Here is a 12,626-nt window from a genome sequence, read left to right as displayed (position 1 = left end):
AGTTTTATTCAGTTTATTGCCAGACCATAACTGGACTTGTGTTTGGATAATGAGAAACATTTTTCACCAAATGAAATGAAAGTTCACAAGAACCAAGCTGAAGCCCCTACCATCTTGGATGGTTGTGAACGTTCTTAGTTCCACAAGATTGAATTCTAATATCCTAATTTACCAGGAAAGGGAAAGACTATATCTATTTATTTAAACTAATGTTTCTTTTCTTGTGAGGAAATTCAGACCTAAACTGAGAAATCCTCACTGTGAGATGATGGAAGGGCCAAATTTATCCCTAGCTTCCCAAATGAAGGCTCTTACCCATTACACAATTAAATGTTCATATGATGGGGGAAGGGAGGAAGGCATTATTGCTGATTTAAGGAATGTGATATGAGTACAATGCCTTCAAATGTTTGGTCAATTAGATCAATCCATATTTCTGCTTTCATGGGTTCCTTTCCAAGAGCCAGGAATATTTTGATGTATGTAATGCTGGGGATATGTCTCCCATATGAGGCCCACCTGAATTCTCCCCCTCCCCCCCAATAAGAACACTTGTTCCAGAGAACACGTTACTGATTTTAGCTTAAAGTGTTTTCTCTTACTCTACCTAGTGAGAATAGCTTGACTTAGCCCATTTTAAATGGCTTATACTTTGGCTACTACCTATATAGGTCATCTGGCAGCCCTAGAACTTGGTGTCTAATAAATATACAGCTTTGTTCTCTTGTGAACTAGGCTTAAAATATATCCAATCCAATGTGGGGTAAATATGGCTCATTTCTGTTCACTTTGTTTTAAAGGCCTATGTGTGTGGACACAACTTTTAAGGCTGGTACTTACTGAGTTCTCTTCAACCATATGCTTATTCTGTGCATCAGTTTGTGGGGTAGACACTGTAGAAAGAGAAATTTCGATTTAATAGAAGGAAAACTTCCTAAAAATCAGAGCTATCCAAAAGTCAACTGGTTAGTTTCTCCTAAAGGTAGGAGGTTATTTGTCACTGAGGGCTCAAATAAGTAAAATAAGTAGTAGAAAAAGCTTTTTCAGATGGCTTCTGAAATTGTGTGCTATTTCCAACAGAAATACCAAGAGAATTAATACTATCGACAGGACATTTAGTAAGAATTAACATTTTCTGGCATCTCGTTTGACCTAGCAACTCTGAGAAGGAGATAGTACAAGTAGGTTGTCTTCTTAATGGAGGAATTTTGTCTATAATAATTGGGACTTGAGTTCAGTTCTTCACTTTCCAAAACCAAGCTTCTTTCCACAATTGCAGCCCTCTGTACTTTAGGGAAATAAATATGGCCTGATAGTTTAATTGTAGACATCCACAGAGACTAGCTGCTTTCTTCTGGTAAAATATGGTGCAGAAAGGCTTTCAAGATAGAATCTTAACATTTTAGATCCAGAACCACCGGTCCTGATCATCTGCATGTGGAATCAGAAGCTTAGAATTCGGTTGGTTCAATACTTTCATCATATAGTTGAGAGGAATTGACCTCCCCAGCAGCTTCAGCTAGATAGTGGTAGAGCCATGGCTAGAACCCATGCTGCCTGATCCCTAGCACAAGGTCCTACATCCATCTCCTAATGAAGCTATTGACCACTGGTCTCCAGAGGCTAGCTATCTGAGCTCTGTATGTTGGGGAGGATTATGAACTAAAATTTAGAGCTGCAAAGTAGCTTAGAGGTCGTCTAATCTTATCTCCTTCATTTTTTACACATGACTGGGGGCTCTTTGGAAGTCACAAAGTACTCCATTGCACTTGCTCCAGTGATAGACCTTTTCACAATCTACAAATAGTCCCTGCTGTTTTACACTCCAAAATAAAATGTGCAGTGGCCAGAAAACTGACCTTAAGATCCCGAGTTCTAGAACTGCTGCTGATCTGACTCTGGGGCAAAACTTCTTTGAGCTTTATGTAGTTTCCTCATTTGTGAAATGGGCATAATCATATATTATATTGCCTACTTCACAAGATTGTATTAGGTCAATTGATGTATTAAAAAGTGATTTTATTAAACAGTAAATCACATAAATTTAAGTTATTTCTATAGGTGAATGTGGAAGGGCATGCAAAGGATATAGAAGACTACTGAGCGTGTTCCTATATAAATAACAAAAGTATATTATCTGTGTTGCCTGTAACTACAGTTTGGGGGTGAAGAATAAGGGGATGATGTAGCCATGATGACCCATTCCACCTCCCCTCATGTTAACCCAGAGATGCTTTATGGGAAGACAGGAAATCCTAGAAGAAAGAGGAATCCTAGAATGGCAAAAAGTTGTTAAGAACCTCAGAGTTCACTTGGTGAAATTCCCCCTTGTTTGTGAGATAAGGAATCTTAGAATCAGTCCAAAGTCACATGTCTCTGTGGTTAAGGGGCCAAGCTGGAACTCGGACTCTGGTTTAGTATACTAGTGGCCATTTGGAGGAGTTAAGTCCATCAGGGAAAGGAGAGGACATGATGAAGAATCCCAGATAGGCAACAGGAAAAAGTGCACAGCTTCTGAGCTGGGGAAGCATGCTTTACATCCTGGCCCTGCCAATCCACTACTCGTGTGACCTTGAACTGGTGCCCTCCAGACCCATTCCTTCTGTAAAATGGGGTTGTGGAAGAAGATTAGACTAGACCCCAAGTTCAGTCAGTAAGCATTTATGAAGCACCTGCTATGCTCCAGGCACTGTGCTAAACGCTGGATTAAGGTCTCCTGTTCTAATTATTTGATTATTAATTTAGATTATACCAGGGTCTACCAGACTCCACAAGGAGGCAGGGAAGAGCCAGATGTGAAACTCCTTTGAGAACCATAAAGCATTTTGTGAATGAGTTTTTATTTGGCAAATTATTTAGCTGCTCATAGACATGAAATATTACCATGAAGAATTCTACAAAAGTACAGGGGCAGTGAGGTGGTGCAATCGATTGAGCAACCAGCCCTGAATTTTGTCCCTGAAGTCAGGAGGACCTGAGTTCAAATGTGGTCTCAGACACTTAACACTTCCTGGCTGTGTGATTCTAGGCAAATCACTTAACCCCAATCACCTCAGCAAAACAGAGAAAGTAAACTACAATTGTTCGTGTGGGCAAATGCATTAAGGGAATATGACTAGAAGGGAGTATGACAAGCAACAAATTAGATTGAATAAGAATAGACAGAAATGGATCAAAGATTTCACTGAGGTCTCTTGTTGCCCACTAGAAAAAGATATGGATGCAGCTGTTGGGATGTGGTGATGAGAAGGGAACAGATGAGCCGAGTCAATAAGATTTTGTGGACCAAATATTTCATGGTACAGAACCTTAATGACCCAAAGGTAGTTCTGTAAGCACCATCTGAAACACTGAATGCCCTCCCCCACCTGGTTGACTCTTCTGTTATAATTCTTTGAACTATTACACCTTTATGTCTCCCCTTCCCCCGACTAAATTGTAAGCTCTCTAGGGACAGTGATCATATATCTTCATCAAGACAAAACTTTGCATAGGCACTTAATAAATGGTTGATCAGTGAATGAATGGGGATCCTAAAAGAGTCACCCAATTATCTTGAGGTATATTATGAAATTATCAAATTCTCAGAGCAAAATCCACTTTCAATCTCCCCACACACACACTTTTTTTTTTTTTTTTTTTGAGGAATGCATAAGTTTTCATAAGACTTCAGAGAAGGAACAGCATTGTAGAATAGTGATTCAGAATAGCGACACCTCTGAAACTCCAAAATCATTGACCCTAGGGCAAGACAGAATTTAAGGATACTTAGATAATGTGATTCAGTAATTACTGGGAGGGTAACTTGGTATGAAATTTATGAAGAAGACATTAAGTATGGTGGGAGGAGTCAAAGGATTTTCATGGACTGCCCAAGAGAGAATGGGATTGAGAAATACTGTGTTCCCATAAAACCTTCCAGTCAGTGAGGAATTTGGACCTGATCTATCGGGGATGGCATGTCATGGAGAAATGAGGCAGTGGGGAGATAGTAATGAAGATCACCAGAGGACCCTCATCATTGTCCTATTTATCAACCAAAATGTGAATATTCAATATTTCATTAGAACCAGAATCCACAGGGGTTGAGCTGACTGTACAGAGCTTTGGTTGTATGATTGGAGAAATGTCCAGATTGGACACTCCATTGATCTGATTTTAGTATTTTCCTAAATGACTGTGATCATTATGGAAATTGTCCTCTTAGATCTGAATTACTTCATCTGTCCAACTTTCCCAAATTCCTTATTTTCATAATTTCTTTTCAACCATTAGCTACAATTTGTTCAGCCATTTCGAACTCAGCACCTTATGTTTCCAATTTCTTGTTACAAGTAACTGCTATAAATAGCTATTAAGACTTTTCCTTTCATGTTACATCTTTCATAATACTTTGTAACCTCTTGTGTGAGCACATGCAATTGTGACTTTTCAGAAAAGGAATCATTCCAGTTTTTTTCCTGCCATATCATTACTGGGAAAACATTAGTGTTAAAACTTTAAATTTTTCATTTAATCTTCATAATTTCCAAGTGAGTGTGTCAGCTTAAAGCTAAGATCTGACCTCACACCTTGATTCCCACTTACATTTTCTGCGTGTTTCCTATTAATCCCCTTCTACACTCTTTCATTCATAGTGAGTCTTATATAATAAAATTTCCTTTCCAGTCTCCATCCCTTTGTGCTCCATTACCCTCATCTAGAATGAGCCCTTTCCTCACCTCCACTTTGCTTACTTCAAAGTATAGCATGGGTGCCATGCCTACACAAAGGCTTTCTTGAATCTTCCCAATTGTCATCCACTCTTCTAATTTTGTTACTTTGTACATATTTCATATTTATATTTGTCTGTGCTATAACTCCCTCCAGCTCCTCTGTACTTTGAAAGTCCTTTTTTTTTTTTTCCTTCTTTGTATCCTAGAACAGGATAATCCATGGTAGGCACTTGATAGATGTTTATTAAAATGAATTAAATTTCCATTTCACAAATAAAAAATAGAGGCACAAAGTTATTTGTCTAATAACCAATAGGCACAAGAATAATAACTAACATTTATAGTGTCTACTGTGAACTAAGCATTTTGCAAGTAAGCATGATCGTTGATCCCTGGGAGCTAAGTGCTATTATTATTATCCCTATTTTAGAAGTGAGGAAATTGGAGCAAATTAGAAAGGTTCAAGTGAGTTACCCAGGCATGCAGTTAGTATCTGCTAAAGGCCTTTGTGCTTCCCACTAGTCTTCCTGATTTACCTGTAGTTTAGGGAATTAGGAAGAGCTGGAGTATGACGGGGTATGTCTCATCTAGTGAATGGATGTGGGAAGAGGAGAGTGGAGGACTTTAGAATCTGCAGTTTATTAGAATGTTGAGCTTCCATTGGTTAAAGGGGAGATTTTTAAAAATAATTTTTATTTATCAGATATATGCATAGGTAATGTTACAACATTGACAATTGCCAAACCTTTTGTTCCAATTTTTCCCCTCCTTTCCCCCTCTCCCAGATGGCAGGTTGACCAATACATGTTAAATATGTTAGAGTAAAAATTAAATACAATATATGTATACATATCCAAACAGTTGTTTTGCTGTACAAAAAGAATCGGACTTTGAAATAGTGTACAATTAGCCTGTGAAGGAAATAAAAATGCAGGCGGATGAAAATAGAGGGATTGGGAATTCTATGTAGTGGTTCATAGTCATCTCCCAGAGCTCTTTCGCTGGGTGTAGCTGGTTCAGTTCATTACTGCTCTATTGGAACTGATTTGATTCATCTCATTGTTGAGAGGGCCACGTCCATCAGAACTGATCATCATACAGTATTGTTGTTGAAATACACAATGATCTCCTGGTCCTGCTCATTTCACTCAGCATCACTTCATGTAAGTCTTTCCAGGCCTTTATGAAATCATCCTGTTGGTCATTTCTTACAGAGCAATAATATTCCATAACCTTCATATTACAATTTACCCAACCATTCTCCAATTGATGAACATCCATTCATTTTCCAGTTTCTAGCTACAACAAAAAGAGCTGCCACAAACATTTTGGCACATACAGGTCCCTTTCCCCTCTTTAGTATTTCCTTGGGATATAAACCCAGTAGCAGTACTGCTGGATCAAAGGGTATGCACAGTTTGATAACTTTTTGAGCTTAGTTCCAAATTGGGGAGATTTATTTTTAAAGCATGTCTGAGAATTCCAGGTGCTCTGATCTGTAGCAATGCTTCCTGGCAGCATTGTTTCTATTTCTCTTCGCTGGCTTCTGTCCTCTCCCACTTTTCCTTCTTTCTTTTCCGGATCTCGGAAATCTTAGATCTCGGGATCAAAATCGGTCACGGAGATTACCTAATCCCAGGCTCCTCCTTTTACCAAGAGGTCACAGACGGAGTGACAGGGCCCAAATTCTAACGCAAATCTTCGGAATCCAAAGTCAGCGCTCTTCCAGAGATGCTCCAGTCCTGTCTTTGTGGAGAGGGCTGCCCTGGGCGTCCAGAAGACGACTTCCTAAACCTCACCTGCCTCTGTAAATTTTCCTCCATAAAATAGAGATGATGCTAAGTACCAAGCGACCGTTAAGACTCAAGACGGTAACGTAGGCAAAGCTATGTGCCACATGTAGGTGATTTATTAGTGTTATGATCTCTTCTTTCTGTCTTTGCGTCTCCTCCTCCTCCGCGACCCCCTCCTCCGTGTCTTCCTTCTGCCTCCCCCTTCTCTGTCTCCTTCCTTCTCTTTCTCTGCCTCCCTGCCCGTCTCCGTGTCTCCCAACCCCGCCGGCGACAGTCCCGGAACTCGGCGGCTCCTAGCACCGACGGGGCCGGCGGAGCGCCTGCTGGGCGGGGCCCTCGCGGTCTGGGACGGCGGAGGAAGTCCCTTCGGTTTCCCTGCGGCCGGAGGTCGCGGCGGGCTCCACGCTTTGCTCGCGGGCCCTTTCCAGTCTTGCCCAACCTGGGACTTCTGCCGCTGGCCCCCGCCCGGGGCTGCCCCGAGCGGCTCCCTCCCAGCCCCGAAGTCACACGTCCCTCGGCCTCCCCGCTCCGCGCCCGGCTTACGTGACCTCTCCACCCATCCCCACCCACGGTGCCGAACTTAGAGGCCTTCCCTGAATTCCAGCGCTGATCACGTCTCCTTTCTGCAAACCCCGGTTTCCCCGCGGGGGAGAGGGGGATGAGGGGTGTAGTGCGTCCCTTCTAAAGCCTTCTAAAAATTGCAATTACAACTATTCCCCTCCCTTCTTTCTCCTTCCCTTCTCTATGGACCCTCCTTAATCCCCAAAGGGGAGCCCCGTGTCCCCAAAAGAGCGATGCAGAGACCTGAATTTCCCTCCCACCCCCTCTTGCAGCCCCCGAGGAGCCCGGGCCCACCTGGGACCTTTGCCCTCCCCAACCGCTCGTAGACTTCTTGAGTCTGGCAGGGAGTTGGCAATGACCTGAGAGGAAATGGATCAGAGAAAGGTCACAGATATCCAGCTGCTGAAAAAATGAACCTGGGAGCAAGCACAGCTTCGGCTCTCCGATTCTGAAAGTTTTTGCCCCATTCCCCTGCAGTTTCCCCTGAACCTGGCAAGGTAAGGATCCTGAGGAGAGCCCGCTCTCCCTGAGAGGGGATGGAGCTGTTCATTTGGGACAGTGACCTCAAGTCAGTCTCCCAGAGGCTGTTGTGTAGTGAGTCAGAAAGAATGTTATTGTTTCCTTCTTGCACGCAGAGACTAATGACTTGTCGGCTGGGTAAGTGTGGAGCAAGAACCCAAAGCTCCTTTCGATCAGACGAGTGGAGGCCGGCCCTTGGACCTGGTATTTTGGCCCGCAAGGGGACCAAGATGTCGGAGCACGGAGGAGACCATGGAATTTGGAATCCCATTCTCTGGGCGAGAGGCCAGACTCAGTCACTTCCCTGACGGATAACGCTGAATAAATCCCTTCCCCTCTGGATGCTTCCTCTTTTAGAAGACGAAGCACTGGACGTCTAAGAACTAATGGGGCCGGAGCTTTTTGTGATTCTGACTTGTTTTAGCCTGTCAGTGACTCAGAGAGAGCTATTGTCTGAGAATCTTCAGAAAGAACCACAGCAAACAAGACTTCTGAAGCCAAAAAACCCTCCTTTGTCACATCATCAGAGCAAAGGGATGGAAATCTCTGTCCCCCGCTTACACAAACACACACGTGTACACACACACACACACACACATACACACACACAGGTGTGTGTGCCTCCGAGTCTGCTTTTGCCGGGTACAAGTGCCAGGGGAACAGACGGAGGAAAAGCCAGACGCTTGGCTCACTAAGCATTCCCCTAGACATGGAACAGCCCCTCTTAGGAATCCAGCACCAGTGTTGCCACAGTCTCAAGCAGACACACCCATTGTTGATCACTCCAGTCCAACTCTCTGTGACCCCATTTGGTGTTTTCTTGGTAAAGGTACTGGAGTGGTTTGCCATTTCCTTCTCCTGTTCATTCTACAGAGAAGGAATTAGAAGCAAACAGGATTACGTGACTTACCTGGGGTCCTACAGCTAGGAAGTTATCTGAGGCTAGATTTGAACTCATGAAGATGGATATAGATATGATACTATACTGGGATCCACATTCAGTCTCCATAGTGCTCTCAGATGGCTCTTGGATTCAGATGGCTCTTTCCAACCCCAATCTATTGTAATATTTCCATTAACATCTCCTGTTCTAAAATACCATGGTATCCTGAGGTATCTTCCATATCCAACAGGCAGGAAAAGCCCCATATCTGTGTTCATGGATTTAAACTCTGCTTCTCAGTTTCCTCATCTGTAAAACAGAAGAGAGAGAGTCACCTTAGACTTGAAACTGGGTGATCTTAGTCAAAACTTTTGTCTGTGAGACATTTCCATCTTGATCCCTCCTGAATCCAATAGCAAGGCAAGTGATAAGCGGTAGCTTTGCTCTCTTGGAGAAACTCAGGCTGAGGGGAGTCCAAATCCAAATCAGGAATTTAGAGACTATTATTGGCTTTAGAAAAGGAAAAGAGGTCCAGCTGGGATGAGTCAAGCTGCTCTGAAGTTACAAGTGCATTGATCACCTCCCAGATTTCACTTGAAAGATTTTCTGCAAAGATGTAATCTAAGAGGAAATGATTAAGCAGGAAGAGAAAGGAAAAGAAGTAACTTGTCTAACAAATCCTGGAATCACCAGGCATTCCATTTCCCCTTATAACTTGAAGTCATCAGAAGCTCAGAGCTGAAGGGGATCTGAGAGGCCATCATGGAGTAAAAACCTGTCTGTGACCAACCGCCCTACCTCATTCTCCAGGAATGGAAAACCCACTGCTCTCTCTAGAGGCAATTCATTTGGGTCCAGCTTTGAGGCAGAAATCTTACACTCAGCCTAAATCTGCCTCTGTGCAATTTCCCAAAGTGAATCCTTCTACAAAGCAGCCCCTCAAATATTTGAAGGTTAGTTGTCATGTTCTCCCTACATCTTCTCTTTAAGCTCAACATCCCCAGAGAATCCCCACAAACAATGGCCTTGTCTCAGGATCTGCCACCAACCTGGCTTGCCTTCTCCAGACTCTCTCCAAAACAAAAGATTCAAGATCTGCTATGATCAGGGAAGAGGATATGGGACTATCACATTTCTTTATTCGGGACACTGTTTCTCTTAAAGCAGTCTAAGCTCATATCTCTTTCTGCTGTCCTGTTACACTGTCAACACATATAGTAGTTGCTCAAAGAAACCCAGGTTATTTTCCAACAAACTATTGTCTAGCCATGTTTCCCCAATTTTGTACCAGTGAAGTTGACTTGTGGAGCCCGTGTTAAAATTTTGCATTGATCCTCATTGTTTCCTCTTTTTAGATCGGACCCAATATTCTGTCATGTAGAAACGAAAAGCTTGTACACAATTTCCTGAGTTATAAACTTGTGCAACTTGTTATAAATTGAAACTATTAATAGTTCATAGATTTTCCGAGCTTTAAGGAATCTTAGAAATTAACTAGTCCAAAATCTTTCCAGTCTAATCATCCATGAGGCAGGTAGGAAAAAGTCCCATATCTGTGTTCATGGATTTGAACTCTGATACTCAGTTTCCTCATCTGTAAAACAAGAGTCACCTAAGACTTGAAACTTGATGATCTTAGTCACTATAGTAGATGGAATACTAAGCTTGGAGTCTGGAGGATCCGAGTTTAAATGCAGCTCCATTCATTTTCCTAGCTATGTGACCTTGGTCAAGTCACTTGATTTCTGTCTGCCTCAGTTTCCTTATTTGTAAAACAGGGGTAATAAGCATCTACCTCCCAGGATTGCTGTGAGGATAAAATGAAATAAAATTCGTTTGCAAATCTTAAAACACTATGTAAAAGTTAGCTATTAAGTCCCAATCTAGTTAAAAAATAAAAAAATAAAAAAATAGAAGTGACATCACTTGACTGAAATCACACACCAGCAGACCATAAAAAGTTTCCATAAATTAATGGCATTTATAACAAATGGGAAATAAGTGGGAAAAATTGTGACAGATGAAGCTAATGAAATATTATTACACTATAAGAAATAACAATTATGAAAAATACAAAGAAATATAGGAATACATGTATGAAAGGATGCAGCACCCAGAAAGAAGAATCAAAGGAGCCATTTAGATCCAACAACAAAGCAATATGAGGGAAAGACGGCTAAGATGTTTGAACCTTTGAACCAAGATAACTATAGTTTAATCTTTCCCAAAATACACAGAAGAAAAAGAGTTCTGAAAAAGGAGCTTATAACAAACAGGTGTGTTTTTTGTCTTCATTTTTTATTAAAGTTAAAATTCACTTTAAAAAATCAAAAGTATTTTGGAGTTGATGGTTTATTATATTATTTTAATTTTATCATGTTATCTTAATATTTTCTTCATTGCTGATTATCATTTACAATTCTTCAATTACCCTGAATAAATGAATTGTTGTAAGAAGCAAAAGTAGATCCTAATTTTAGAGCTGTAGTTTCTGAAGGAAATCTTATCCTTCTACTCCTGTCCTCAATCTACTGTCCATGTCAAAGGTAGAAGCCTGAACTAGAGGGAAGTTGGTTCTGACCAAAGGCAATCAATTTTGATATTTTTGTATTCCTTTTATTCAGTCCTAGAACATGTTGTAACGTGCTCTCCTGGCAGTTACAATTACTAGCCTGTCCTAGGCCCAACAGAGTACCTTTGACCACTGACCTTTGCAGTGTCAACTCTACCCGGCTCGCCTCCTCTGAGGCCTTCAAAGGTCTCTAGCCACGATCTCTTGAATCTATAGCTTAATAACTGGTAGCGCTCTCAAGAACAGCCACGTGTAATCTTAAAAGCCTTTATTGTACCTACTCACATAATGCCCTGACTTGATGCCCTGACTTGTTGGTTCCTGAGTGAACACCTGGTCAGAAGACCCACGTGTTCACTACCAAAATCCTTACCTCTTTTGGCTACCCATCTTGGCTTGGCCACCCAGGCTAGGGAGCCAGGGTGAAGAGCGCCAGGTTAAAGAGAGCGACTGCTGCCTGCAGTGGGTTTACATAGGGCCTGTGAGGTCACACACACAGCCAATCAGCGAGAGAGTCACCCATTACAAAGTTATCTCAATGTGGCCAAGATCCCACCTACAGGGAAGTCCTAATATCCACAGAGATTACTTCCGGGCTTCAATCTCACGATGCGCTGTGCCCGCCCATTTAAAGGGCCCTTACAATTCCCTTCTCTTGTTTTGCGCGAACCGCATCCTTACAACATGTAAAGACACGATGAGATGAAATAATTAATAAGAATAATGAGAATAATCTCTCACAGCTGCATATTTTATTCTCTATAATACATTTTCATTTTGGTGATTTCTTTTGATCCTAACAAGGTGGGATGTAGGCAGGGCAGAAATGACATTTGACAAATGAAGAAACTGAGGCATAGAGATGGATTCTTTGAAGCACTACAGAACTGAACTCGCTTTGGGGAGACGAGAGAGTCTTCTTAACTTTCCCTTTTTCCTCTCATCTTTTTGTTCTCTTTCTTCTTTATTCTTTCCCTATTCTTCTATGGCTCTCCGAATACTAGAACTCCATTTTATAGATGAGACCCAGGCAAACTGAGTTCCACAAAGAATATTTGAGTTTATTTTGTTTTGAATTTTTAAAAAATATTTTCTTGTGGCAGCTAGGTGGCACAGTGGATAAAGCACCAGCCTTGAATTCAGGAGGACGGGAGTTCAAATCTAGTCTCAGATACTTAACACTTCCTAGCTGTGTGACCCTGGGCAAGTCACCTAACCCCAGCCTCAGGGGGGAAAAATATATATATATATTTTCTTACATTACCTCTTTCAAAAATAGCCCTCCATGTTCCTCTACCCAGGAGATCACCTCTTACTAATAAGATTTTTTGTTAAAGCAGTTCAAAAATATCAACTAACAAGCTGACTTTCAATATTCAATGCTCATATTTCCCCACCTTTGAAAAGAAGGGAGATAAGCTCTTCTCAGGAGCAAGCTTCTTGGTCATTATAATTATTTATATCACATTTAAGTTTTGGTTTGTTTGTTCTGTCCATTTATATCCTCAGAGTCATTGTATAGATTGTCTTTACAACTCCATTTAATGTACTTTGCATTGGTTCACTTACACTAGTACCCAGTA

This window comes from Sminthopsis crassicaudata, chromosome 2 (assembly GCF_048593235.1).
Source record: "Sminthopsis crassicaudata isolate SCR6 chromosome 2, ASM4859323v1, whole genome shotgun sequence".
Lineage (NCBI taxonomy): Eukaryota > Metazoa > Chordata > Mammalia > Dasyuromorphia > Dasyuridae > Sminthopsis > Sminthopsis crassicaudata.
This window is presented reverse-complemented; position numbering follows the sequence as displayed.